We start from the raw sequence: 11,320 nt of genomic DNA, 5'->3' as shown, positions 1-11,320 counted from the left end.
TTCCGACTTAATTTCATCCACCCCAGCTGCTTTATTGCACTGCAATCTATTGACTATTTTCTCCACTTCCTCAAATGTGATCCTATTTCCATCGTCATTCCTATCCCATTCTACCTCGAAATCTGAAACATTACTGATCGTATTTTCACCTACATTGAGCAACTCTTCAAAATATTCCCCTCCACCAGTCCAAAATACTTGTCATTTCCTTCTTACCTCCCTTTCGAAGACTGCTAATTACACTCCAGAATCGTTTTCCAGCAGCTTGACCCGTAGTCTCCAACCTGTTTCCAAAGTCTGCCCAAGATTTCTTCTTGGATGCTGCAATTATCTGTTTGGCTTTGTTTCTTTCTTCAACATAACTTTCTCTGTCTGCCTGAGTTCTAGAATGTAGCCATTTTTGATACGCCTTCTTTTTCATTTTACAGGCTGCCTTGACTGTGTCATTCCACCAAGCTGTTTGCTTCATCCTACTTTTACACACTACTGTTCCGATTTATTCTTTAGCCACTTCTAGTACTGCATCCCTGTACCTTGTCCATTCCTTTTCCAATGACTGTAATTGACTACATTCAACTAACTGGTACCTTTCTGAGATCGCTGTTATGTACTTGTGCCTGATTTCCTTATCCTGAAGTTTCTCCACTCTTATCCTCCTACATATGGGCCTGACCTCCTGCACTTTTGGCCTCACAATCCCAATTTCACTGCAGATTAAATAATGATCAGTGTCATCAAAGAATCCCCTGAATACACGTGTGTCCCTCACAGCCTTCCTGAATTCCTGATCTGTTATTATATATTCAATGGCAGATCTTGTTCCCCTGCCTTCCCAAGTATACCGGTGAATGTTCTTATGTTTAAAAAAGGAATTTGTGATTACTAAGCCCATACTGGCACAGAAATCAAAAAGTTGTTTCCCATTCCTGTTGGCCTCCATGTTGTTGTTGTTGTTGTCTTCAGTCCTGAGACTGGTTTGATGCAGCTCTCCATGCTACTCTATCCTGTGCAAGCTGCTTCATCTCCCAGTACCTACTGCAACCTACATCCTTCTGAATCTGCTTAGTGTACTCATCTCTCGGTCTCCCTCTACGATTTTTACCCTCCACGCTGCCCTCCAATGCTAAATTTGTGATCCCTTGATGCCTCAAAACATGTCCTACCAACCGATCCCTTCTTCTAGTCAAGTTGTGCCACAAACTTCTCTTCTCCCCAATCCTATTCAATACCTCCTCATTAGTTACGTGATCTATCCACCTTATCTTCAGTATTCTTCTGTAGCACCACATTTCGAAAGCTTCTATTCTCTTCTTGTCCAAACTAGTTATCGTCCATGTTTCACTTCCATACATGGCTACACTCCAAACAAATACTTTCAGAAACGACTTCCTGATACATAGATCTATATTCGATGTTAACAAATTTCTCTTCTTCAGAAACGCTTTCCTTGCCATTGCCAGTCTACATTTTATATCCTCTCTACTTCGACCATCATCAGTTATTTTACTTCCTAAATAGCAAAACTCCTTTACTACTTTAAGTGTCTCATTTCCTAATCTAATTCCCTCAGCATCACCCGATTTAATTTGACTACATTCCATTATCCTCGTTTTGCTTTTGTTAATGTTCATCTTATATCCTCCTTTCAAGACACTGTCCATTCCGTTCAACTGCTCTTCCAAGTCCTTTGCCGTCTCTGACAGAATTACAATGTCATCGGCGAACCTCAAAGTTTTTACTTCGTCTCCATGAATTTTAATACCTACTCCAAATTTTTCTTTTGTTTCCTTTACTGCTTGCTCAATATACAGATTGAATAACATCGGGGAGAGGCTACAACCCTGTCTCACTCCTTTCCCAACCACTGCTTCCCTTTCATGCCCCTCGACTCTTATTACTGCCATCTGGTTTCTGTACAAATTATAAATAGCCTTTCGCTCCCTGTATTTTACCCCTGCCACCTTTAGAATTTGAAAAAGAGTATTCCAGTCAACATTGTCAAAAGCTTTCTCTAAGTCTACAAATGCTAGAAACGTAGGTTTGCCTTTTCTTAATCTTTCTTCTAAGATAAGTCGTAAGGTCAGTATTGCCTCAAGTGTTCCAACATTTCGACGGAATCCAAACTGATCCTCCCCGAGGTCTGCATCTACCAGTTTTTCCATTCGTCTGTAAAGAATTCGCGTTAGTATTTTGCAGACGTGGCTTATTAAACTGATAGTTCGGTAATTTCCACATCTGTCAGCACCTGCTTTCTTTGGGATTGGAATTATTATATTCTTCTTGAAGTCTGAGGGTATTTCGCCTGTCTCATACATCTTGCTCACCAGCTGGTAGAGTTTTGTCATGACTGGCTCTCCCAAGGCCGTCAGTAGTTCTAATGGAATGTTGTCTACTCCGGAGGCCTTGTTTCGACTCAGGTCTTTCAGTGCTCTGTCAAACTCTTCACGCAGTATCGTATTTCCCATTTCGTCTTCATCTACATCCTCTTCTATTTCCATAATATTGTCCTCAAGTACATCGCCCTTGTATAAACCTTCTATATACTCCTTCCACCTTTCTACCTTCCCTTCTTTGCTTAGAACTGGGCTGCCATCTGAGCTCTTGATATTCATACACGTGGTTCTCTTCTCTCCAAAGGTCTCTTTAATTTTCCTGTAGGCAGTATCTATCTTACCCCTAGTGAGATAAGCTTCTACATCCTTACATTTGTCCTCTAGCCATCCCTGTTTAGCCATTTTGCACTTCCTGTCGATCTCATTTTTGAGACGTCTGTATTCCTTTTTGCCTGCTTCATTTACTGCATTTTTATATTTTCTCCTTTCATCAATTAAATTCAATATTTCTTCTGTTACCCAAGGATTTCTAGCAGCCCTCGTCTTTGTACCTACTTTATCCTCTGCTGCCTTCACTACTACATCCCTCAGAGCTACCCATTCTTCTTCTACTGTATTTCTTTCCCCTATTCCTGTCAATTGTTCCCTTATGCTCTCTCTGAAACTCTGTACAACCTCTGGTTCTTTCAGTTTATCCAGGTCCCATCTCCTTAATTTCCCACATTTTTGCAGTTTCTTCAGTTTTAATCTACAGGTCATAACCAATAGATTGTGGTCAGAGTCCACATCTGCCCCTGGAAATGTCTTACAGCTTAAAACCTGGTTCCTAAATCTCTGTCTTACCATTATATAATCTATCTGATACCTTTTAGTATCTCCAGGGTTCTTCCACGTATACAACCTTCTTTCATGATTCTTAAACCAAGTGTTAGCTATGATTAAGTTGTGCTCTGTGCAAAATTCTATTAGGCGGCTTCCTCTTTCATTTCTTAGCCCCAATCCATATTCACCTACTATATTTCCTTCTCTCCCTTTTCCTACACTCGAATTCCAGTCACCCATTACTATTAAATTTTCGTCTCCCTTCACTATCTGAATAATTTCTTTTATTTCATCGTACATTTCTTCAATTTCTTCATCATCTGCAGAGCTAGTTGGCATATAAACTTGTACTACTGTAGTAGGTGTGGGCTTCGTATCTATCTTGGCCACAATAATGCGTTCACTATGCTGTCTGTAGTAGCTTACCCGCATTCCTATTTTCCTATTCATTATTAAACCTACTCCTGCATTACCCCTATTTGATTTTGTGTTTATAACCCTGTAGTCACCTGACCAGAAGTCTTGTTCCTCCTGCATCCTCTCCAAATTTACCCATAACCTTTTCATACCCTTCTGTTCGATTTCCAATCCTGGCATTAAAATCACCCATGACCAGAAGACTGTCCTTGTCCTTTACTCTAACAACTACATCACTGAGTGCCTCATAAAAACTATCTATCTTATCTTGATCTGTCCCTTCACAATGTGAATATACTGACACAAACCTAATTTTCTTGCTAGACACTGTCAAATCTATCCACATCAGTTGTTTGTTTACATACCTTATTGCAACTATGCTGGGTTCCATTTCTTTCCTGATGTAAAGCCCTACACCCCATTGTGCTATTCCTGCTTTGACTCCTGACAGGTAGACCTTGTATTCTCCCACTTCCTCTTCTTTCTCACCCCTTACCCGAATGTCACTAACAGCTAAAATGTTCAGCCCCATCTTACTTGCAGCCTCTGCCAGCTCTACCTTTTTCCCAGAGTAGCCCCCATTGATATTAATAGCTCCCCATTTCATTACCATTTTTTTGCCAAGTCGTATCTTAGGAGTCCCTGGTTTGTCAGTTAGAGGTGGGACTCCGTCACCTCCAAAGGTCCGAGGCATTTTGCTCTGATTGTTGCCAGCATCATATTTAAAGTACCAGGGAAGCAGGTTGCTAGCCTTACTTGCCCCGAGGCCTATTGGGTTTTACCCCTAACAGCTGAGGGACTAACCGGTGGATTTGGTAGTCTTTGCCATATGAGCACAAAGATGACCACGACTCAGAATATGTCCGAGATGCCCAGCCTTATTCCAAAGTAACTGGTATCCCGATTGTCGGGACCACTTACTTGGCCACTCATACATTGCCCGTGGTTCATGAACTACGACATGACCACAGGAACCCACACCATGGAGAAAAAAAAACCTACTTCTCATGTAATTGTACAATGAAATTAGAGACCAATTGTTCTGAATGAGGATAGGAGTACTGTTCCCAAAATTTTAAGAGAAAAATGCTTAAGTTTAAGATTAATTTTAATGATAACAGTGTGAATTTTTCGCAGCACTTGTGAATGTTCGAAATTGCACAATCAATGAAAGATTACACAGAAACAAAGAGATCAGTAAAATATGTGAATCTAGAACTTTAAGTCAACACATGATCTTGAACACATGGTCTCACACAAAAGAAAATTCCTAAGTCGGCTTTTATATATAAATAAACATGTGAATTGAAAATAAAATAGAAAGAAACTTCCACATGGGTAAAATATATTAAAAACAAAGATTCCAAGACTTACCAAGCGGGAAAGCGCCGGCAGACAGGCACATGAACAAAACACACAAACACACACACAGAATTGCTAGCTTTCGCGACCGATGGTTGCTTCTTCAGGAAGGAGAGGGAAAGACGAAAGGAAGAAGAAGCAACCATCAGTTGCGAAAGCTAGCAATTCTGTGTGTGTGTTTGTGTGTTTTGTTCATGTGCCTGTCTGCCGGCGCTTTCCCGCTTGGTAAGTCTTGGAATCTTTGTTTTTAATAAACATGTGAATTGCATAGATTTTTCACTCAGTTGATTCTGTGCACACTTCTACACTTGCATGGCAGAGAATAACACTGCAGCATGAGTTTACCTCGATCAAAATTGCTAAAATGTGTAGCACCAACAAAGCACATCATCTGCCTATTGCAGCTTACAATCCTGATGCCACATACGTCAAGGTAACCTAATGGAGGGAAGCTGTGTGTGCCACCTGTTTGCAAATCATGCAGACATTGTTCTGTGTGTTATCACATTTCAATTGTTTGTCTATAATAATCATTTGCGCAAATGAGTGTGATAAACTAGCTGAAGACCACAGTCAGGCTGGCCCATTACCTGCTTATAGTTGTTAATCTACTACGCAGATTTGATTTGGCTTTGAATCATCTCACTGTCTCACAAGCTACCACACTGTGCATTACACTACACAAGTAAGTCTCATATTTCATACTAAATAAGATAATGATATGTGATTTCAGTTTGTAACCATTGGCAAGTATAAGTCAAGGTATTTTTTCTTGTCAGCTGTGGAATCTGCTTGCTGCTTACCTGACAAAAGATATGCTGTACCACCTACTGGATGAATTACCAAGTTGTCGGAAGTCAGTAATCTCAAACAGTGCCAATGGAAATGAAATGATTCCAAGGCATAATGTGATGTTTTCATGACATGGCTGTAGTCTGTGTCAGCATAGATTTCAAAGAGATTAATGCAGACAACAGAACAAGTTTAGAGGAGTTGCTGTCATTTGCAGGGCTTGTGGTGGCAACATGGTGTTCTTCAACAATGAGAGCAAATAAAGCACTATGCCTGACGAGCTAAACTGGTAAATGAAATAATGCAGCACACATCCCTGCACAGGAAACACCAAAAAGGAGTGCATTGTTTGGTACAGTGTGACACCCCATAGCACCAAATGGATGAAGCACACACATGGCGCTGGACTCTGCACAAGTAATGAATTTATTTATTTTGCAAAGTATCACAAAAAGTAAACAATCCCTAGTTAATCAGCATTTTCGCTATGCAACCACGCACAATAAAAACACAGTAAAACACTTTTTTCTCAAAATACTTGTGCTGAAGTTAGGGTAATATGTACTTCTCTTGGAAAATTTCCCGCAGGTAATTTACAGCAACTGTGGTCCTGTATATACAAAATGCTATTTGATTGCACCTATGTTAAGAATATTGCAATTCTAACAAAGATTTTATTGCTGGTATACAAAGGGTTGAAAGTGACCACCACAAACTGAATCATTTAGTAAATACCCAAATTTGGAACCCAAGTCTCATTTCTTCCATGTTAGATGTTGCACAGTATGTCTTCTGAAAAGAGTGTAAGAACACATCTGTAGTAAACTGCTTGTTCACTGTCAGTGAGGTGATCAGATCTCATGAAATTTGTCACAGTGTGAATACACACTCCAGGTTGGGGAAACAGTCGCAGAATAATAGGCAGCATCAAATATTTCCCTAGTAATGTGAGCAGGTTCATTTATTTTATGACATGGTAGTACAGCACACTTGAGACTATCTGGTTACAAATTAACCAGTTTGTGGATCAGCAATTTTTGAAAAAATAAAAGAATGAAGCCTAAAGAATTATTTTATAACTAGAAGGAATTTTTGTTTAGAATTCACCATTATGCAAGTGACACGATATAATGCAGGAAGATGACGTGGACCCCGATCCCAGTGTCGGGCATCCCTGAAATATTTTTCTATTGTTTCCCCATATCATCTTCAGACAGACACAGAGACTCTACATTTGCAACATGTTTGAAGCATATTCAAGGACTAAATGTTTGGCTAAACCAAAACAGGAGCTGAAGGTTGATAATTTTCAACCACTTAAGGCTCATAGTAGATTCAGGACTCCCCTCCCCCCCCCCCCCCCCCCCCCCCACACCACCACCACCATCATCTTTAGATTTCTTGCTACTTGTTGACATGAAATGAAAGCATACTGTTGGACATTGTCAGTAGGAATGCATTATTGATCACGCTTTTCTAGCTATTGAAAGATCTCGATGATACTGTAGCTTCTAAAATGGATATTCATGGTGAATTTTAACCTATAGGCCTACCACATTTCTTCTTGTTGCTGAAGTCATGGATGGATTACATGTGCTAGGGATATGACACTTAAATGCAAGCATTTTGTTCTCAAGATTACAAAGAAAGGAAAAGATAAAGAGAAGTTAGAAAAGGGAAAATGTGCAGTAACTTTTCTTGAGAGCTATGCTTCAGGCACTAGAACCTTTAAAAAATTAAATACATAAATAAAATAAAAAATGTGTTAAATTTTGCAACCAATGCTGACAGCTAAGCTGTGTAAGTGCCTGAGAACCTCACCTTTGCAAAACTATATGAAGCAGTGCACTTAATGTTCCAGGCAAAGAGAACAGGAGTTCCTTATCAGGTACAATTTAGTAGAGTAAGCAGAATTCTGTCAGACGTTGAAGACTGAAGAAAAACAGGACATCTGACTCAATTTTAGCACTGCTACAAGATTTGAGGAATTTCTATTCCAGGTGAGAAACACAGTGCCAACAAAGATGCAACTGATGCTTTTTGCGATGAATGCTTCAGTTACACGGAACAGAGTTTTTTCCTGGACACGATGTACAAGGCTGTTTCAACTGGACTGTACTGGCGCACGAGGCGGAGGGTAAATGTGGAGGCTGGCCGTGTGGCATCGCCCGCTCTGCCTGTGAGTGGACATGTGGCTGTTCCTTCAGCAAGGTCCGAGCAGGCACACGGGGGGAGGGGTTTATTAGTTATTGGGAGCTCCAATGTTAGGCGGGTGATGGAGCCCCTTAGGGAAACAGCGGAAAGGTCGGGGAAGAAAGCCAGTGTTCACTCTGTCTGCTTGCCGGGGGGTCTCATTCGAGATGTGGAGGAGGCCCTACCGGCGGCGATAGAGAGCACTGGGTGCACCCGACTGCAAATTGTTGCTCATGTCGGCACCAATGACTCCTGCCGTCTGGGTTCAGAGGTCATCCTCAGTTCGTACAGGCGGTTGGCGGAGTTGGTGAAGGCGGAAAGCCTCGCTCGCGGGGTGGAATCAGAGCTAACTATTTGTAGTATCGTTCCCAGAACCGATCGCGGTCCTCTGGTTTGGAGCCAAGTGGAAGGCTTAAACCAGAGGCTCAGACGATTCTGCGGAGAGCTGGGGTGCAAATTTCTCGACCTCCGCTATCGGGTCGAGAAATGTAGGGTCCCCCTGAATAGGTCAGGCGTGCACTACACGCCGGAAGCGGCTACGAGGATAGCGGAGCACGTGTGGAGTGCACATGGAGTCTTTTTAGGTTAGAGAATTCCCTCCCTAGGCCCGACAAGACGCCTCCTGAGACGCGGCAAGGCAGGAGTAGGCAAAATGCAACAAGGAATAACAATATTAATGTGCTAATAGTAAACTGCAGGAGCGTCTATAGAAAGGTCCCAGAACTGCTCTCATTAATAAACGGTCACAACGCCCATATTGTACTAGGAACAGAAAGTTGGCTGAAACCAGACGTAAACAGTAATGAAATCCTAAATTCGGATTGGAATGTATACCGCAGAGATAGGCTGGACAGTGAAGGGGGAGGCGTGTTTATAGCGGTAAGAAGTGCAATAGTATCGAAGGAAATTGACGGAGATTCGAATTGTGAAATGATTTGGGTGAAGGTCACGGTTAAAGCAGGCTCAGACATGGTAATTGGATGTCTCTATAGGCCCCCGGGCTCAGCAGCTGTTGTGGCTCAGCACCTGAAGAATAATTTGGAAAATATTTCGAGTAGATTTCCCCACCATGTTATAGTTCTGGGTGGAGATTTTAATTTGCCGGATATAGACTGGGAGACTCAAACGTTCATAACGGGTCGCAGGGACAAAGAATCCAGTGAAATATTTTTAAGTGCTTTATCTGAAAACTACCTTGAGCAGTTAAACAGAAAACCGACTCGTGGCGATAACATATTAGACCTTCTGGTGACAAACAGACCCGAACTATTTGAATCAGTTAATGCAGAACAGGGAATCAGCGATCATAAAGCGGTTACTGCATTGAAGATTTCAGCCGTAAATAGAAATATTAAAAAAGGTAGGAAGATTTTTCTGTTTAGCAAAAGTGACAAAAAGCAGATTTCAGAGTACTTGATGTCTCAACACAAAAGTTTTGTCTCAAGTACAGACAGTGTTGAGGATCAGTGGACAAAGTTCAAAACCATGGTACAATATGCGTTAGATGAGTATGTGCCAAGCAAGATCGTAAGAGATGGGAAAGAGCCACCGTGGTACAACAACCGAGTTAGAAAACTGCCGTGGAAGCAAAGGGAACTTCACAGCAAACATAAACATAGCCAAAGCCTTGCAGACAAACAAAAATTACGCGAAGTGAAATGCAGTGTGAGGAGGGCTATGCGAGAGGCTTTCAATGAATTCGAAAGTAAACTTCTATGTACTGACTTGGCAGAAAATCCTAAGAAATTTTGGTCCTATGTCAAAGCTGTAGGTGGATCAAAACAAAATGTCCAGACACTCTGTGACCAAAATGGTACTGAAACAGAGGATGACAGACTAAAGGCCGAATTACTAAATGTCTTCTTCCAAAGCTGTTTCACAGAGGAAGACTGCACTGTGCTTCCTTCTCTAGATTGTCGCACAGTTGACAAAATGGTAGATATCGAAGTAAACGACAGAGGGATAGAGAAACAATTAAAATCGCTCAAAAAGAGGAAAGGCCGCTGGTCCTGATGGAATACCAGTTCGATTTTACACAGAGTACGCGAAGGAACTTGCCCCCCTTCTTGCAGCGGTGTACCGTAGGTCTCTAGAAGAGCGAAGCGTTCCAAAGGATTGGAAAAGGGCACAGGCCATCCCCGTTTTCAAGAAGGGACGTCGAACAGATGTGCAGAACTATAGACCTATATCTCTAACGTCGATCAGTTGTAGAATTTTGGAACACGTATTATGTTCGAGTATAATGTATTTTCTGGAGACTAGAAATCTACTCTGTAGGAATCAGCATGGGTTTCGAAAAAGACGGTCGTGTGAAACCCAGCTCGCGCTATTCGTCCACGAGACTCAGAGGGCCTTAGACAAGGGTTCACAGGTAGATGCCGTGTTTCTTGACTTCCGCAAGGTGTTTGACACAGTTCCCCACAGTCGTTTAATGAACAAAGTAAGAGCATACGGACTATCAGACCAATTGTGTGATTGGATTGAGGAGTTCCTAGATAACAGAACGCAGCATGTCATTCTCAATGGAGAGAAGTCTTCCGAAGTAAGAGTGATTTCAGGTGTGCCGCAGGGGAGTGTCATAGGACCGTTGCTGTTCACAATATACATAAATGACCTGGTGGATGACATCGGAAGTTCACTGAGGCTTTTTGCAGATGATGCTGTGGTGTATCGAGAGGTTGCAACAATGGAAAATTGTACTGAAATGCAGGAGGATCTGCAGCGAATTGACGCATGGTGCACGGAATGGCAATTGAATCTCAATGTAGACAAGTGTAATGTGATGCGAATACATAGAAAGATAGGTCCCTTATCATTTAGCTACAAAATAGCAGGTCAGCAACTGGAAGCAGTTAATTCCATAAATTATCTGGGAGTACGCATTAGGAGTGATTTAAAATGGAATTATCATATAAAGTTGATCGTCGGTAAAGCAGATGCCAGACTGAGATTAATTGGAATAATCCTAAGGAAATGCAATCCGAAAACAAAGGAAGTAGGTTACACTACACATGTTCGGCCACTGCTTGAATACTGCTAAGCAGTGTGGGATCCGTACCAGGTAGGGTTGATAGAAGAGATAGAGAAGATCCAATGGAGAGCAGCGTGCTTCGTTACAGGATCATTTAGTAATTGCGAAAGCGTTACGGAGATGATAGATAAACTCCAGTGGAAGACTCTGCAGGAGAGACGCTCAGTAGCTCGGTACGGGCTTTTGTTAAAGTTTCGAGAACATACCGTCACCAAAGAGTCAAGCAGTATATTGCTCCCTCCTACGTATATCTTGCGAAGAGACCATGAGGATAAAATCAGAGAGATTAGAGCCCACACAGAAGCATACCGACAATCCTTCTTTCCACGTACAATACGAGACTGGAATAGAAGGGAGAACCGATAGAGGT

Source organism: Schistocerca gregaria, chromosome 9 (genome assembly GCF_023897955.1).
Source record: "Schistocerca gregaria isolate iqSchGreg1 chromosome 9, iqSchGreg1.2, whole genome shotgun sequence".
In the NCBI taxonomy this organism is placed as follows: Eukaryota; Metazoa; Arthropoda; class Insecta; order Orthoptera; family Acrididae; genus Schistocerca; species Schistocerca gregaria.
This window is presented reverse-complemented; position numbering follows the sequence as displayed.